The 16,752-nt window shown below is 44.0% G+C and overlaps 1 protein-coding gene across 12 annotated transcripts in view; it reads left to right on the top strand.

The window, feature by feature from the left end:
* LOC121547681 (neurexin-1a) overlaps positions 1–16,752 on the top strand; it is a 558,882-nt gene that overhangs the window by 293,995 nt on the left and 248,135 nt on the right. The window lies entirely within an intron of this gene.

The following is a 16,752-nucleotide window of genomic DNA, read 5'->3' as shown; positions in this document are numbered from 1 at the left end:
TTCATGGAGAAGACTCATGGGGTAGGTTCTCATTTGGGGGTAAAGATAGAGCCTATCTCTAACTCCTTACACTCTCCATTAAGGTTCATTACTTTTTCATTTCAGGAGACGCTCGTATCCAGAGCGTCTTACAGGAGTTAGGTGCCTTGCTCAAGGGCACATCGACAGATATTTCACTTAGTCAGCTCAGGGATTCGAATCAGTGATGTTTCAGTTACTGGCCAAACGCTCTAACCGCAAGGCTACCGCTCTTCTCTCTTCCAGAGTACATTTTCAGTAATAGAAGGTAGAAGGGAGATGATTGGGTAATGTCGGAAGGAAAGCTACATAAGTGGCCATGACCATAAGTATCTAGCGTTACCTCGCTTTAGTCTTTGTTCAATATGAAACACAGTAAACTAAGTATCATAACAGCCTCTGTTCAGTATGACACATCGTTAGGTTATCCTGCTGAGGGACACCTGCTGTGGACAGAAATTGTTCATTTCACAGTCTGGGTTTCCAACGAGGGGCAGCTAGGCTTTACCATAGAGAAGTAATTCAGTTGACTGGTTGGGAGGGCTGAGTGGTTGGCTGGCACACTCGGAGCCTCACTCCGCTCACACACACACCTACGCACACACACACACACACACACACACACACACACACACACACACACACACACACACACACACACACACACACACACACAGGCACAGACACTCCAGAACCCATCATTTGAGTCACCCCAGCAGAGTGGATATTCGGAGGTCAAGGCCACAGTGGCTTTCCATTCCTTCCACTGAGGCGGAAGTGGACAGCAACAAAGAGAGAGGTCGCGTCCAAAATGCCACCCTATCCCCTATGCAGTGCACAACTTTTGACCCAGTCCCATAGGGCTATGGTCAATAGTAGTGCACTACGTAGGGAATAGGGTTTCATTTGGGATGAACACAGGGCAACAGGGAGCCAGCCTATTAAGACTCAGTGTCTCCTCTCTCTTTTTCTCTGTCTTTCACCATCGCACTCGTCACCCCATACCTGCTGGGGACATTTGAAAAAGAAAAACTGAAAGAAAAGGAGAAGTGGAGTGATGTGGTTACCCACAAACCTCTTTGGTGACATCCCAAATGAAACCCTTTTCCCATTTTAGTGCACTACTTTGGACCAGTGCCCATAGGGGTCTAGTCAAAAGTAGTGCACTATACAGGGAATAGGGTGCCATTTAGGATCCACACCCTCTCCCCTTTCTCCTCTCCCTTGTCTTGAACCCACTCATTAGACAACCTGGCGAATGAAAAGGTCCTAATTAACACTTGGATTGTGAGGCCTGTTTCAGATGCAGTGCATCGCTGGTGGGCGAATGGATCAAATTGTACTTGTCACATGCGCCGAATACAACAGGTGTAGACCTTACAATGAAATGCTTACTTACAAGCCCTTAACCAACAATGCGGTTCAAGAAATAGAGTTAAGAAAATATTTACTAAATAAACTAAAGTAAAAAATAAACTAAAAAGTAACACAATAAAATAACAATAGTGAGGCTATATACAGGGGGTACCGGTACTGAGTCAATGTGAGGGGGTACAGGTTAGTCAATGTAATTTTTACATGTAGGTAGGGGTAAAGTGACTATGCATAGATAATAAACAGCGAGTAGCAGCAGTGTAAAAACAAAGGGGGGGGGCGGGGGGGGGTCAATGTAAATAGTCCGGGTGGCCATTTGACTAATTGTTCAGGAGTCTTATGGCTTGGGGGTAGAAGCTATTAAGGAGCCTTTTGGTCCTAGACTTAGTGCGCCAGTACCGCTTGCCGTGCGGTAGCAGAGAGAACAGTCTATGACTTGGGTGACTGGAGTCTTTGACAATTTTTTGGGCCTTCCTCTGACACCGCCTGGTATATAGGTCCTGGATGGCAGGGAGCTTGGCCCCAGTGATGTACTGGGCCGTACTCACTACCCTCTGTAGCGCCTTACGGTCGGATGCCGAGCAGTTACCATACCAGGCGGTGATGTAACCGGTCAGGATGCTCTCGATGGTGCAGCTGTAGAACTTTTTGAGGATCTGGGGACCCATGGCAAATATTTTCAGTCTCCTGAGGGGGAAGAGGTGTTGTAGTGCCCTCTTCACAACTGTCTTGGTGTGTTTGGACCATGATAGTTTGTTGGTGATGTGGACACCAAGGAACTCTCGACCCGCTCCACTGCTGCACCGTCGATGTTTATGGGGGCCTGTTCGGCCCTCATTTACCTGTAGACCACGATCAGCTCCTTTGTCTTGCTCACATTGAGGGAATGGTTGTTGTCTCTGACCTCCTCCCTATAGGCTGTCTATAGGATGTAATGACTTTAAGTCTCTCCAAGGGAAGTCCAATTTCCATGAAACCCTTTCCACTGTCACTGAGGAGAGAATGGCTTTTCCTTTAGGTGTACCTGTCCATATCGCACCTCACCATGTAGTTCAGAGGAGCATGATCTAACCAGAAAAATATAGACCCAAAGACAAGCCCTTTACTGACACTGGCACTGGCCCTACCACCAGCCATGTTCCAAACAGGTCACTGAAAGAGTGGGGAAGCAAAAGCTTAAGCCCTGTACCAAACTCTGTTTAGTGTAGCCATCTACTTTATAGACTTCTTTACTACTGTGTAGCTGATTACTACACAATTAGAATTGAGCAGGAGAGAGGATGGCTACAGGGTTTTGGGGAATGGCTAGTACCACCGTAATTATTCAAAGGTGGTGTATGTGTGTGTATTTTTGTGTCTGTGTATGCATGCGTGTATGGATGTGTGTGTCTGCATGGGTCATTAAAGCTTCCATGTAGTCTAGTCCTTCTGAGGGAGTTAATCGTTGCAGTGGTCAAGTGTCTGAGCTTAATGCATACAGACAAATAGGATGGTGTGTGTGTGTGTTTAGCTGTGGGTCGTGAAGGGGCTAGACGGTTGGGTAGTGGGTACGGCCCAACCATCCACGCAATCTCCGCCTCGCCTCGCTGCCCCTGCCCCTCTAACACACACACACACCGGCCGCCCCCCCCACCACACTGCCCAGTCAGTCTGAGAGCTCAGGCCATTAGTGCCATGTCAATATTGTATGAACAGTGGTGATTGTGTAGCGTGAGTGGGGGACTCTCTCTCCACTCTTTCATAAAGTGGCCTCCCCTTCTTACTCCTCGCCACCACCCTCACTTTATTTCTAATCTATGTCTAAGTCTGTGCTCATTCCTTTATTTTCAACCCTTTTGAGGATTGTCTTTCTGCATGGCCAGCCGGCTAAGTGGCGCTATAACCAGAGGTCTGATTGGATGGCAACTGTGTAATTGTTTAGGATGTACAATACAGTGGTTCATTGCCTTCCCGTTAGGACTGTATAGAGAGGTCAGCAAGGGATGTTGTCTGTCACAATGCGTGACATGGGATGCTGTTTTTTCAAGCTTTATCTTCTTGGCAAAAACAATTGCCTTGGTTTAAAAACAATTTTTACAGAAAACTTGATATAGTCAGGGAAAGAGTATCTTACATGCTTGTCAAATATACTGAACAAAAATATAAACTCACCATGTAAAGTGTTGGTTCCATGTTTCATGAGCTGAAATAAAAGATCCTAGAAATATTCCATATGCACAAAAAGCTTATTTCTCTCAATTTTTCTGTACAAATTTGCATTTGTCCTTTGCCAATATAATCCATCCACCTGACAGGTGTGGCATATCAAAAAGCTGATTAAACAGCATGATCATTACACAGGTGCACCTTGTGCTGGAGACAATAAAAGGCCATGCTGACTGCAGGTATGTCCACCAGAGCTGTTGCCAGAGTGGGGAGAAACTCATTCTGATTGTCTGGGCCTGGCTCCCCAGTGGGTTGGCCTGGCTCCCAAGTGGGTGGGCCTATGCCCTCCCAGGCCCACCCATGGCTGCGCCCCTGCCATGTGAAATTCATAGATTAGGGCCTAATGAATTTATTTCAGTTGACTGATGTCCTTATATGAACTGTAACTCAGTAAAATTCTTGACATTGTTGCATGTTGTGTTTATATTCTTGTTCAGTATATGAATGGGAGTACAGACACACAAAGGCAGTGTGCCCGTTCCACACGGGGACAGACACTGATCTAGCCAAGAGCTCTTGACTCCACTCAACCTTTAGACACTTACGATGCTGTAACAGACTCCAACACATCTCTGATAAGTGAAGCATTCATGGCACATTTTCTAGTTCGTGGAATTGGAGAGAACTTCCACCGAAGCACGCACAGACACACGGACACAGGTACACACACTCTATCCTCTTGGAGACATGCAAGGATTTAGGCACTTTGTTAGGTCTCAATCGATATGAGTGGACACCCAGTCGTGAAACCAAGGAGACATGGGGAGAGAAACAGCCTTCTGTCAGTGTGTGTGTGTGTGTGTGTGTGTGTGTGTGTGTGTGTGTGTGTGTGTGTGAGTGTGAGTGTGCAGGTGCGTGTGCATCATGTCAGATGGAGATAACCCCTCTCTGTTAGTAGTAGTGACCCTTTAAACACAACGTGGCAAAACAAATCTACTGGTTTGAGAAATATTTGGGCTTCAGAGTGTGTGTGTGTGTGTGTGCGTGTGTGTGTGTGTGTGTGTGTGTGTGTGTGTGTGTGTGTTGAACGTTTGGCCTAGCTTTGAGATGGCATTGTGCCTAAAAGATTGTGCCAATTTCATCTCCCCCCTAATGGCACATTGCACACACGCACGCACACACACACACACACACACACACACACACACACACACACACACACACACACACACACACACACACACACACACACACACACACACACAGTCATACAGACTGTGCAATCTACAGTTGAAGTCGGAAGTTTACATACACTTAGGTTGGAGTCATTAAAAATCGTTTTTCAACCACTCCACAAATGTCTTGTTAACAAACTATAGTTTTGGCAAGTCGGTTAAGACATCTACTTTGTGCATGACACAAGTCATTTTTCCAACAATTGTTTACAGACAGATAATTTAACTTATAATTCACTGTATCACAATTCCAGTGGGTCAGAAGTTTACATACACTAAGTTTACTGTCCTTTAAACAGCTTGCAAAATTCCAGAAAATGATGTCATGGCTTTAGAAGCTTCTGATAGGCTAATTAACATAATTCGAGTCAATTGGAGGTGTACCTGTGGATGTATTTCAAGGCCTACCTTCAAAGTCAGTGCCTCTTTGCTTGACATCATGGGGAAATCAAAAGAAATCAGCAAAGACTTCAGAAAAAAAATGGTAGACCTCCACAAGTCTGGTTCATCCTTGGGAGCAATTTCCAAATGCCTGAAGGTACCACGTTCATCTGTACAAACAATAGTATGCAAGTATAAACACCCTGGGACCACGCAGCCATCATACAGCTCAGGAAGGAGACGGGTTCTGTCTCCTAGAGATGAACGTACTTTGGTGCGAAAAGTGCAAATCAATCCCAGAACAACAGCAAAGGACCTTGTGAAGATGCTGGAGGAAACAGGTACAAAAGTATCTATATCCACAGTAAAACGAGCCCTATATCGACATAACCTGAAAGGCCACAGCAAGGAAGAAGCCACTGCTCCAAATCCGCCATAAAAAGCCAGACTATGGTTTGCAACTGCACATGGGGACAAAGATCGTACTTTTTGGAGAAATGTCCTCTGATCTGATGAAACAAAAATATAACTGTTTGACCATAATTATCGTCGTTATGTTTGGCGGAAAAAGAGGGAGCTTGCAAGCCAAAGAACACCATCCCAACTGTGAAGAACGGGGGTGGCAGCCCTGACCTCAATCCTATAGAAAATGTGTGGGCAGAACTGAAAAAGCGTGTGCGAGCAAGGAGGCCTACAAACCTGACTCAGTTACACCAGCTCTGTCAGGAGGAATGGGCCAAAATTCACCCAACTTATAGTGGGAAGCATGTGGAAGGCTACCCGAAACATTTGACCCAAGTTAAACAATTTAAAGGCAATGCTACCAATTGAGTGTATGTAAACTTCTGACCCACTGGGAATGTGATGAAAGAAAGAAAAAGCTGAAATAAATCATTCTCTCTACTATTATTCTGACATTTCACATTCTTAAAATGAAGTGGTGATCCTAACTGACCTAAGACAGGAAATTTTTACTAGGATTAAATGTCAGAAATTGTGAAAAACTGAGTTTAAATGTATTTGGCTAAGATATATGTAAACTTCTGACTTCAACTGTAGAACCTAAAATGTCCTCATAGGAAACCCCCTTTGAAGAACTGTTTATGGTTCCAGGTAGAACCCTTTTAAGTTCCATGTTGAAACCTTAAACAGATGGTTCTACATGGAACCCAAAAGGGTTCTACCTGCAACCAAAAAGGGTTCTCCTATGGGGACAGCCAAATAACTTAAGTGTGTTCTCTGCTACACTAAGCAGCACTGTGTGACTGAATGAGTGAGTGACTGAATGAGTGAGTGACTGAATGAGTGAATGACTTGGGCTCTGGATCTATAATGGTCCAATATACTATAGAATAATAATCATTAATAAATAATATGGTGGGTGCTTATATTTGTCCTGTTCCACACATGTACAAGTGTGTATTGGGATCAAGGCAGACTGACTAGGGTGCTGCAGACTGTAGATCTCTGTCTCTGTGTCTGTCTCTGTGTCTCTCCGTCTCTGTGTCTGTCTATGTCCCTGTCCCTCTCTCTCCCTCTCTCTTTCTCTCTCTCTCTCTCTCTCTCTCTCTCTCTCTCTCTCTCTCTCTCTCTCTCTCTCTCTCTCTCTCTCTCTCTCTCTCTCTCTCTCTCTCTCTCTCTCTCTCTCTCTCTCTCTCTCTCTCTCTCTCTCTCTCTCTCTCTCTCTCTCTCTCTCCCCATATCCCTCCCTCTCTCTTTCTCTCTCTCCCTCCCTCCCACCCTCCCTCTTTCCCTCAATCTCCAGCCCAACATCTAGCGATGTTCCGAACACAGTTTTCATGTTATTATATGTCCAGTGGAAATTATGAATGCAGGGATGAAAAGGGAGAGAGTTGATCAAATGGACAGCTAATTGTAACAAATGAAGTGCTTTATGGTGGTACTGTCTAACACTGGAGAACATTACAGAGGAAATGTCATCACATTGTCATACTGTGAGCTGGTTTAATTTCATATTTATTTTGTGTTACTGAAAAAGGGGAAAGGATTTATCAAACAAATGTTCATATAAGCATTATCAGCCGATGCTACCATGAAAACCATAGCATTACTCCATCTTGTGTGTACATTTGGTTTCCCTCGTAAATACATCAGAAAACTGTAAATGTGTTTGCCTTTGTCGATGTGTTTCATCAGGGTTATGCGTTTAGCTTTATTTTCATATTGCAAAACTAAACAGTATCAAAGCGAGATTATGTGTGTGAAGGGATCTGAGAACGTGTGGGAGTATACACCAGATTGTATGTTTCTGTGCGTGTGCGTGTGCGTGTGCGTGTGCGTGTGCGTGTGTAGAAAATACATTGACGGATGGTAATTGAAATTCTGTGATTGTTGGTGCTGTACACTTCCATGTATAGTAAATCTGGTTTTGGATCCTTAATGCTAAATGCAGCTGTGTGTAATTCTGTTTTATGTTGAGTACGTTTGGCTTGTGTATTTGTAGAATGAGTGTATGTCATTATCATGTATACTCCCATCTCTTCGCATAGGAACATACACACACACACAAACACGCGCGCACACACACACACACACACAAAGCTTCTACTTTTTCCATTACCCGTGGCCGTGGGTTTGAGCAGGCCCAGACTATACACCAGATAAACAGATGGGCTTTTAAATGCATGTCGAGCCACTTGTAAAGTGAACAGACTCTCTCATTTAGCTCCTTACAGTCCCAGGATTCTGCTGGTGAGGCTTCACACGCAATCTAAATGGGAAACGGACAATGTGACAAAACCTTCCAAACGGACATGTTCACAGCATAAGCAAAACAACAAAACAGCTATTAATTTTCCTAAAACCATTTAAATACATATTAAGATCAAGATGAGGGGAAATAACTTTGGGTAAAAAACTCTGTGTGAGTGTATGCGGAGAGGTATAAGAGGAGGAGGTGTGTGTGTGTGTGTGTGTGTGTGTGTGTGTGTGTTTGCTGTGATGAGGATGGATTCTGTGAAATACATAAACCTAATCCTGACTGTCAGTGAGAGAGATAGGGGTCAGGAGCTTTCCTCAGGAAGCTCTTTCTTTCTTTCTTTTTTTCTGTCTTTCTTTCTCCCTCTCCCCGTCTATCCCCGTCTCTCCCCGTCTCTCCCCGTCTCTCTCTATCTCTCTCTCTCTCTCTCTCTCTCTCTCTCTCTCTCTCTCTCTCTCTCTCTCTCTCTCTCTCTCTCTCTCTCTCTCTCTCTCTCTCTCTCTCTCTCTCTCTCTCTCAATGACTCTCATTTCTAGATGGAGGGGCCAACCGGGTCGCGGACCCTGCAGCCCTCTGCATTCTCGTTCGCCCACCAATCAGACTACCTCCAGCTATTTGGGCCATGAAAGAGCTTTCTGAGGAGAAGTGTCTTTCTCTGAATGAGAAGGCATTTTAAACCTCACTTCTTTTTCTCTATGTTTCCTTTTCAGTCAGCCAGTCCTGCCTGACCCCATTCTACTGAATGGGATTCAAACGAGAACATAAAGGAGCGGCAAAAATAGACTTTTGAGGCGATCTAGAATCCTCAGAGAGGGACTAATCACAGTTAAGGAACAGAGGAGACGTGAAATGATGCCGCAGTGTCCCAGTTATCAAAACGGACACAGACACAGACATACTGTAATGTAAGCACTGAGGAATATTAGGCTAGTCGATTGTTGCTGCACTGATAGGCCACTCCTGAGATTCTGCCCAGACTCTACACACAGATTCTACACACACACACATGGTGTGTCATTTAAAGTGTTGTCGCACAATGAATGGTTTGAATCAAGTCAAATCAAGCTTTATTTATACAGCACATTTCAGACATGGAATGCAACACAATGTGCTTCACAGGAAAAAAAAACTAATAAAAACAATGAAAATAAAAACTGAAATATTTACTACACAACAAACATAAGAGGATAAAAAACTAAAAAATAACAATAAAAACTGAACAACTAAGCAAAGCTAAAAAGGTGTGTTTTAAGATCTCTTTAAAAAATGTCAAAAATTTCACATAGTACCTAAAGGCTGCCTTTCCATGCCTCTTGGTCCTAGGCTTTATGATAGTTAAAAGGCCAGTGCCAGAGGACCTGAGGGACCTACTGGTTACATAACTTAAAAGCATGTCTGACATGTATTGGGTTGCATAATTGTGGATTGATTTAAAAACCAATAGAATCTTAAAATCAATTATAAAACTCACAGGAAGCCAGTGCAGAGACATTAAAACCGATGTAATGTGTGCTCTCTATCTGGTCTTGGTTAGTAACCGTGCTGCAGCATTCTGTATGTTTTGCAGTTGACCAATGGCTTTCTTGGGTAGACCAGACAGGAGAGCATTACAGTAGTCAAACCTGCTTGTAATAAAAGTGTGGATGAGTCTCTCTGTATCAGCCTAAGAGAGAAACAGCCGCACCTTGGCAATGTTCCTCAGGTGGTAAAAAGCTATTTTGGTCACATTCCTAATGTGTGATTTGAAATTGAGTTCAGAATCTAAAATAGCACCTAGGTTTTTTACCTGGTGTTTTATCTTTCTTGACTGTGAATTAAGATGTGTGGGCAGATTCTCTCTCTGTGCTTTGGCTCCAACAATAAGTACCTAGGTCTTGTCTTGATTTAGCTGGAGGAAGTTGGGAGCCATCCAAATATTTAAATCACTAATACAGTCTAATAATTTATCCATGGAGCTAAAATCCTCTGGTTACACAGAAATGTAAAGTTGTGTATCGTCTGTGTAGCAGTGGAAATCAATGCTGTGCTTTCTGATAACGCTGCCAAGGGGTAACATACAGTATATAAACTGAACAGTACTGGACCCCAAATCAAACCTTGTGGAATGTCACGTGATATGTATTTTCTCTGTTCACCAAGGGTGACAAAATACTCTTGACCGTTTAAATAGGTCCTAAATCAATTTAGAACTGGACCGGAGAGGCCAACCCACCTCTCCAGTCTGTCCAGAAGGACATCATGGTCAACAGTGTCGAATGCAGCACTTAAATCCAAGAATACAGGGACAGAGAGCTGTTTGGCATCTGTGTTGGCTCTAAGATCATTTACCACTTTAACTAAGGCTGTTTCTGTGCTGTGGTGGGCCCGAAAACCAGATTGTTAAAAAATACAGTTGGCACTTAAAAAATAATTTAGGTGTTTGAAAACCAAGTTCTTCAGAATCTTGCTTAAGAATGGAAGGTTGGAGATTGGCCGAAAATTGCTAAGAGCTGAATAATCTAGATCACTTTTCTTCAGAATGGGTTTCACCATAGCAGTTTTTAGTGCAGTGGGGAAGTGCCTGTGAACAGGAAGTGATTAACAATAGCAAGCACTTCTTCAGATTTGTAATTAAAAACTGTTTCGAAGAAGGTGGTGGGGATAGGATTGAGAAGGCTTAAATTGTGATATCACTTTCCTGAGCATGTCTGTGTCAACCAGGGGACATAAATCAATAGTGCCATTACGTTGTAGGCTAGGGCACATACCATCAAACTTCTCATCAGGTCTTGCTTAACTGATTTTAATTTTACCTTTATTTAACTAGGCAAGTCAGTTAAGAACAAATTCTTATTTACAATGATGGCCTACACCGGCCAAACCCGGACGACGCTGGGCCAATTGTGCGCCGCCCTATGGGACTCCCAATCACGGCCGATTGTGATACAGCCTGGAATCGAACCAGGGGGTCTTTAGTGACGCCTCAAGCACTGAGATGCAGTGCCTTAGACCGCTGCGTCACTCGGGAGCCCACCTAATGTTTGTTATCTTATCTCTGAAAAATGCCTCAAACTCATCACTTTTAGATGTGGAGGAAAGTTCACATAGGTTTGCAGGGGTGGGATTTATCAGGCCATCAATGGTCGAGAAGAGCACTCTCGAATTATTCTGATTATTAGTGATCAAGTTAGAACAATGAGCCCGTCTGGCATTTCTAATTGCCTTGTTATAAAGTGCATTCGGAAAGTATTCAGACCCCTTGACCTTTTCCACATTTTGTTAAATTAAATATTCTAAAATTGATTAAATATTTTCTTCCCTCAGCAATCTACACACAATACCCCATAAAAAAAAATACGTATTTACATAACTATTCAGACCCTTTGCTATGAGACCCGAAATTGAGCTCAGATGCATCCTATTTCCATTGATCATCTTAGAAATGTTTCGACAACTTGATTGGAGTCCACCTGTGGTAAATTCAATTGATTGGACATTATTTGGAAAGGCACACACCTGTCTATATACAGTGAGGGAAAAAAGTATTTGATCCCTTGCTGATTTTGTATGTTTGCCCACTGACAAAGACATGATCAGTCTATAATTTTAATGGTAGGTTTATTTGAACCATAGTGCCATTTCTATTGGAGTTGATATGGTTTCCAAGTCCTCTGTTGCTTATTCTGAGAGGGAGAACTGGAGCACTACCAGACCCTGTCTGTCAGTCTCTAAAACAGTTTGGAACCCTGCGGTTAGGGTGAATCTGTCTCTTTTAAAAAGTGCTGGTTGCTCCCACAGCAAATCAAAGTTGTCACAAAAAGAGACATTCCTGTCGTTGCAAAGTTTCTTCAGGTACTCGTTTAGGGCAAAGAGTTGGCTGAAACGTTCAGAACCCCTTCGGAAGCACGGGAGGGGGCCAGAGATAATTTCCTGTGCAAGTGAGGGCCTTTAAACAATATTTGTAGCGATATTAGAACTATAACATCCCCTTAGAATTCCCTCCCTCCCTCCCTCCCTCCCTCCCTCCCTCCCTCCCTCCCTCCCTCCCTCCCCCTCCCTCCCTCCCTCCCTCCCTCCCTCCCTCCCTCCCTCCCTCCCTCCCTCCCTCCCTCCCTTCTCCCTCCCTTCTCCCTCCTCCCTTCTCCCTCCTCCCTTCTCCCTCCCTTCTCCCTCCCTTCTCCCACCTCCCTCCCTCCTCCCTCCCTCCCTCCCTCCCTCCCTCCCTCCCTCCCTCCCTCCCTCCCTCCCTCCCTCACTCACTCACCACCACTCACTCACTCCACTCACTCACTCACTCACTCACTCACTCACTCACTCACTCACTCACTCACTCACTCCCTCCCTCCCTCCCTCCCTCCCTCCCTTCTCCCTCCTCCCTCCTCCCTCCTCCCTTCTCCCTTCTCCCTCCCTTCTCCCTCTTCCCTTCTCCCTCCTTCTCCCTCCTCCCTCCTCCCTCCCTTCTCCCTCCCTTCTCCCTCCCTTCTCCCTCCCTTCTCCCTCCCTTCTCCCTCCCTTCTCCCTCCTCCCTTCTTCCTCCCTTCTCCCTTCTCCCTCCTCCCTTCTCCCTCCCTTCTCCCTCCTCCCTTCTCCCTCCCTTCTCCCTCCTCCCTTCTCCCTCCCTTCACCCTCCTCCCTTCTCCCTCCCTTCTCCCTCCTCCCTTCTCCCTCCCTTCTCCCTCCTCCCTTCTCCCTCCTCCCTTCTCCCTCCCTTCTCCCTCCTCCCTTCTCCCTCCCTTCTCCTTCCTCCCTTCTCCCTCCCTTCTCCCTCCTCCCTTCTCCCTCCCTCCCTTCCTCCCTCCCTCCCTCCCTCCCTCCCTCCCCCCCTCCCTCCCTCCCTCCCTCCCTCCCTTCTCCCTCCCTCCCTTTCTTTCCTTCCTCCCCTCAGGTCTAACATATCCTCTCTTCAATCTCACAAGTTGATTCTGTTATAAAACATAAAAACTAATAAAATAAACAGAATTAAACAAACAGCATCCAGGAGAGAATATTCAATAAAAAATGTCCACAACATTGCAGGAGTTAACAGTCATATCGCTGATGCGACACTGTACCACATTCCCCTGGAGTGCTCATTCAGGAGGCATTAAAAAATGTGTTCTCTCTCTTTTCCTTCATCCATCTTTTTTTCCTCCATCCATCCCTTCTCCTCTTCTCCCTGCATCCCTTCAGTTTGATGTAAATAATTTCCAACACTTTGCCTTGGACAGACTGGCCTGGTGACATCAACATCACACAGGATACAAGGCAATGCCTTAGATAGGCCAGTGTTGGCACTGATTCACTGCCTGTGAGGGGACACACACACATTCACTCTCTCTCTCTCTCTCTCTCTCTCTCTCTCTCTCTCTCTCTCTCTCTCTCTCTCTCTCTCTCTCTCTCTCTCTCTCTCTCTCTCTCTCTCTCTCTCTCTATCCTCCCGCCAAAAATCATCTTCATTATTCTCCTCACACGTACAGTACTCACATCCTCACAGTCCACTGCCTCATTCACATAGTTAGCTACCAATTCCCTGCAGGGTAAAAAGAAAGCAATGCCATCTATTTCTCTCTCTCTCTCTCTCTCTCTCTCTCTCTCTCTCTCTCTCTCTCTCTCTCTCTCTCTCTCTCTCTCTCTCTCTCTCTCTCTCTCTCTCTAACAATAATCATTCACAGTTATCCACCAACAGTAGGCCTAATTCTCTAACTGATTTTATGAGCTGAAAGAGAATATACCCAGCCTGAGCTCTTTAAAACACAAGGCTTAATTAATTTAGATTCTCATCAGAGACCTGTCCAGTGTCGTGTCCAATAGCCTTTGTTTAGGAAATATATTCATTGTGTCTTCATATCTTCTCAGCAGGACTGCCTCAACACAAGTCAACATTTTAATTAGTATTGTATTTGGAACAACAACATGTTCCGTTTTACTGCGGTAGCCCTCGCCAGGCTGCCAATTAAAATAATCCTCACTAGATTAGCTTCTCACCAGCCAGCTAGCACACCACTAGGTGTAGCATAGCTAGCTATACGCACACATGCACTCACACACGCAGCTACACACACACACACACACACCACCCATGGACACATACACACACACAGCCTCACACACAAACACAATATCGCATAGTGACATCGGCAAGGGGACACGGGATAATTATATTATACAAGCCACAACACACCCCTGAGAGGCACCGACAGGGACCCACAGCCCTGCAGTTCAGTGTATCTCTCCATCTCACTGCCTCTCTCTCTTTTATTATTTCCCTCTCTCTCTATTTCCTTCTTTCTCTCTCTTCTTCTCCACCCCTCTCTCTCGCAGCAGCCTGTCTAGTTACAGTATAATATTTGCTTTCCATCTTTTCCCTTTCTTCCTATCCATCCTTTCCTCTCTTTCTCTATCTTTCTCTTTCTCTCTCTTCTCTCTCTTTCTCTTTCCCTGCACCCACAGCAGAACAACACTCTCATATCCGTTCAGTCATTAGCTCTGAAGGTAGAGAGAGTAATTGATTACAATCCCCTACATTGCTCTGCTGACTTCGATGAACAAACTGGGATTAGGAGTGTTTGATGGAGCAGGAGTATCAAATACTCCCAGACAATCATAGAGGGGTGATGTATTTTCTCATCTGAATCTGATCACACAAGATAAAGAGACGTCAATAATACTGTATAGACCAAGATAGAGAGACGTCAATAGTACTGTATAGACCAGAGGTGTTGAAATCATGGAGGTCTGGAGTACTGCTGGTTTTCTGTTCTACCTGATAATTAATTGCACCCACCTGGTGTCCCAGGCAGTGACAAATGAGTATAACTCAGCACTTTTCCTGTATTTTCTTATTTTTCAACCTGTTTTCACCACATGCTAAAGAATTTCACTCACCATGTCCCCTCACAACAGAGTAGCATGTTGTCTTTGTGCCCAGTCAAGTTCATTATGTAAAGGTATTATACACACGCATGTGGTAGAAAAACACATTATCCAAGAAAGCTAGTCAATGTCAACGCTTCTGTGAATATAAGCAGACAGTATATAGTATATGCAATTTTAGAAGACACTTTTATCAAAAGCGACTTACATATCAGTTGCCCTTGCGTGAATCAAACCCAAGATCCTTTGTGTTGCAAGCACAATGCTCTACCAAATGAGCTACACAGGATCAGACATTTAATGTTAGGGGAGAGTGGGGTAAGTTGAGCGATTTTTAAATACATTCAGCATCACTCCTTCAAGGGAAATATAGTATTATTTCTAACAAAGAATTATATATATATATATATATATATATATATATATATATATATATATATATATATATATATATATATATATTTCAGGCTGTTCTGTATCCCTGGAAATAATCAGAATTCATGAAAACATTACAGTTTTGAAAACATAGCTTGTCCTAAAAAAGTGTTTTTTTGGCACAACTTACCCTGGGTATGGTGTAGGACGAGCCACGGGACAGCGTAAGTAAAGCCACCTGCACATTTCTGTACTAAATTAAATATGACCACTACCTTTTTTAAAACCATGTCTATCTTTATTTTCCAAACACAATTCAACACAAATACAAACACAATCGTTTCTTTTGTCTTTCAATCATTTTAAGCATCTTATAACACTGGCTTAATACCTAACAAACACATTGTACTTAAAACAATTTTTTTTTAACATAGTCCAGGCCTTGTTGTTACCTCATATCCTTGAGATAATGCCTTGCATTACGCCTGGGAAGAAAACACATACATTTTCGCAACTTGCCATTTTCACAAGGCAAAAATTGACTATGTTAGCCCACACAGCTTCAAGGACGCACTTTCATGCTAGGTTTAGGACCTCATATTGAAGCTTATAGAGACCCCAACTGATGTTTCGAACAATCTTAAAAGTATCTACTTTGCTTTAGATACAAGCATCATTAAACCGCTAACACAAAATATTTGTTTGACTTGGTGAAAATCTTGGACCTAACTTGCTTACCACTTTTCCCATGTGGTTTCTTCCTTCACAGACTCCATGAAATGATGACCTCTTCGTAAATATTTGCTAAAATTATACATTTTGTGTATGGTTTCCTTCAAACAAGGGTGGCTCAACTTACCCCTTGGCTCAACTTACCCCTCTCTCCCCAATAAGGGATACTAATTATCTCCTCTCTGATATCCTAATGATCACCTCATCTTTTCTCATGACCCCTTTAGGCTTAATTTCTCCCTCGCAAAGACAATTGTGCTGTAAACTCATGCACCGCAATATTCTAAATAATATTTGATACTGTACCTTGTGATTGCATTGTAAAGTTCATCCTCACGCTGCAGATTTTAATTTCACTTACCTAGCTCACAGCTCAGATGTCTACCTAGCTTACCTTACCTAGCTCACAGCCCAGGTGTCTACCTAGCTTACCTTACCTAGCTCACAGCCCAGGTGTCTACCTAGCTTACCTTAGCTAGCTCACAGCCCAGGTGTCTACCTAGCTTACATTAGCTAGCTCACAGCCCAGGTGTCTACCTAGCTTACCTTACATAGCTCACATCCCAGGTGTCTACCTAGCTTACCTTACCTGGCACCCCTCACCAAGCTGTTCAGGGTAAGTTGCAGTGATGGTACAGCATACTCTAGAGCAGGGTTCTTCAATCCTGGTCCTGGAGGGCCGAAACACTTCTGTTTTACTGTGTTAATTGCCTCTTTTGTTAGCCCCTGATTAGAGAGAGGATGAAAAACGAGGTGTTTCGGCCCCCGACCAGGAACCCTGCTCTAGAATTAAATCACACATACTGCACCTTCCTTGTCATCAGCCCTTACCTACATATGCCCATATAACTGACACATACAGTATACCCACGTTGAGCCTGTTACCCAATCAGCAGACACCAGGAAATGGTGTCTAACTATAAGCAGATCATTGTCACCAAG

This window comes from Coregonus clupeaformis, chromosome 31 (assembly GCF_020615455.1).
Source record: "Coregonus clupeaformis isolate EN_2021a chromosome 31, ASM2061545v1, whole genome shotgun sequence".
NCBI lineage: Eukaryota > Metazoa > Chordata > Actinopteri > Salmoniformes > Salmonidae > Coregonus > Coregonus clupeaformis.
Note: the sequence above shows the minus strand (reverse complement) of the source record. Positions and strands in the feature narration are given on the sequence as shown.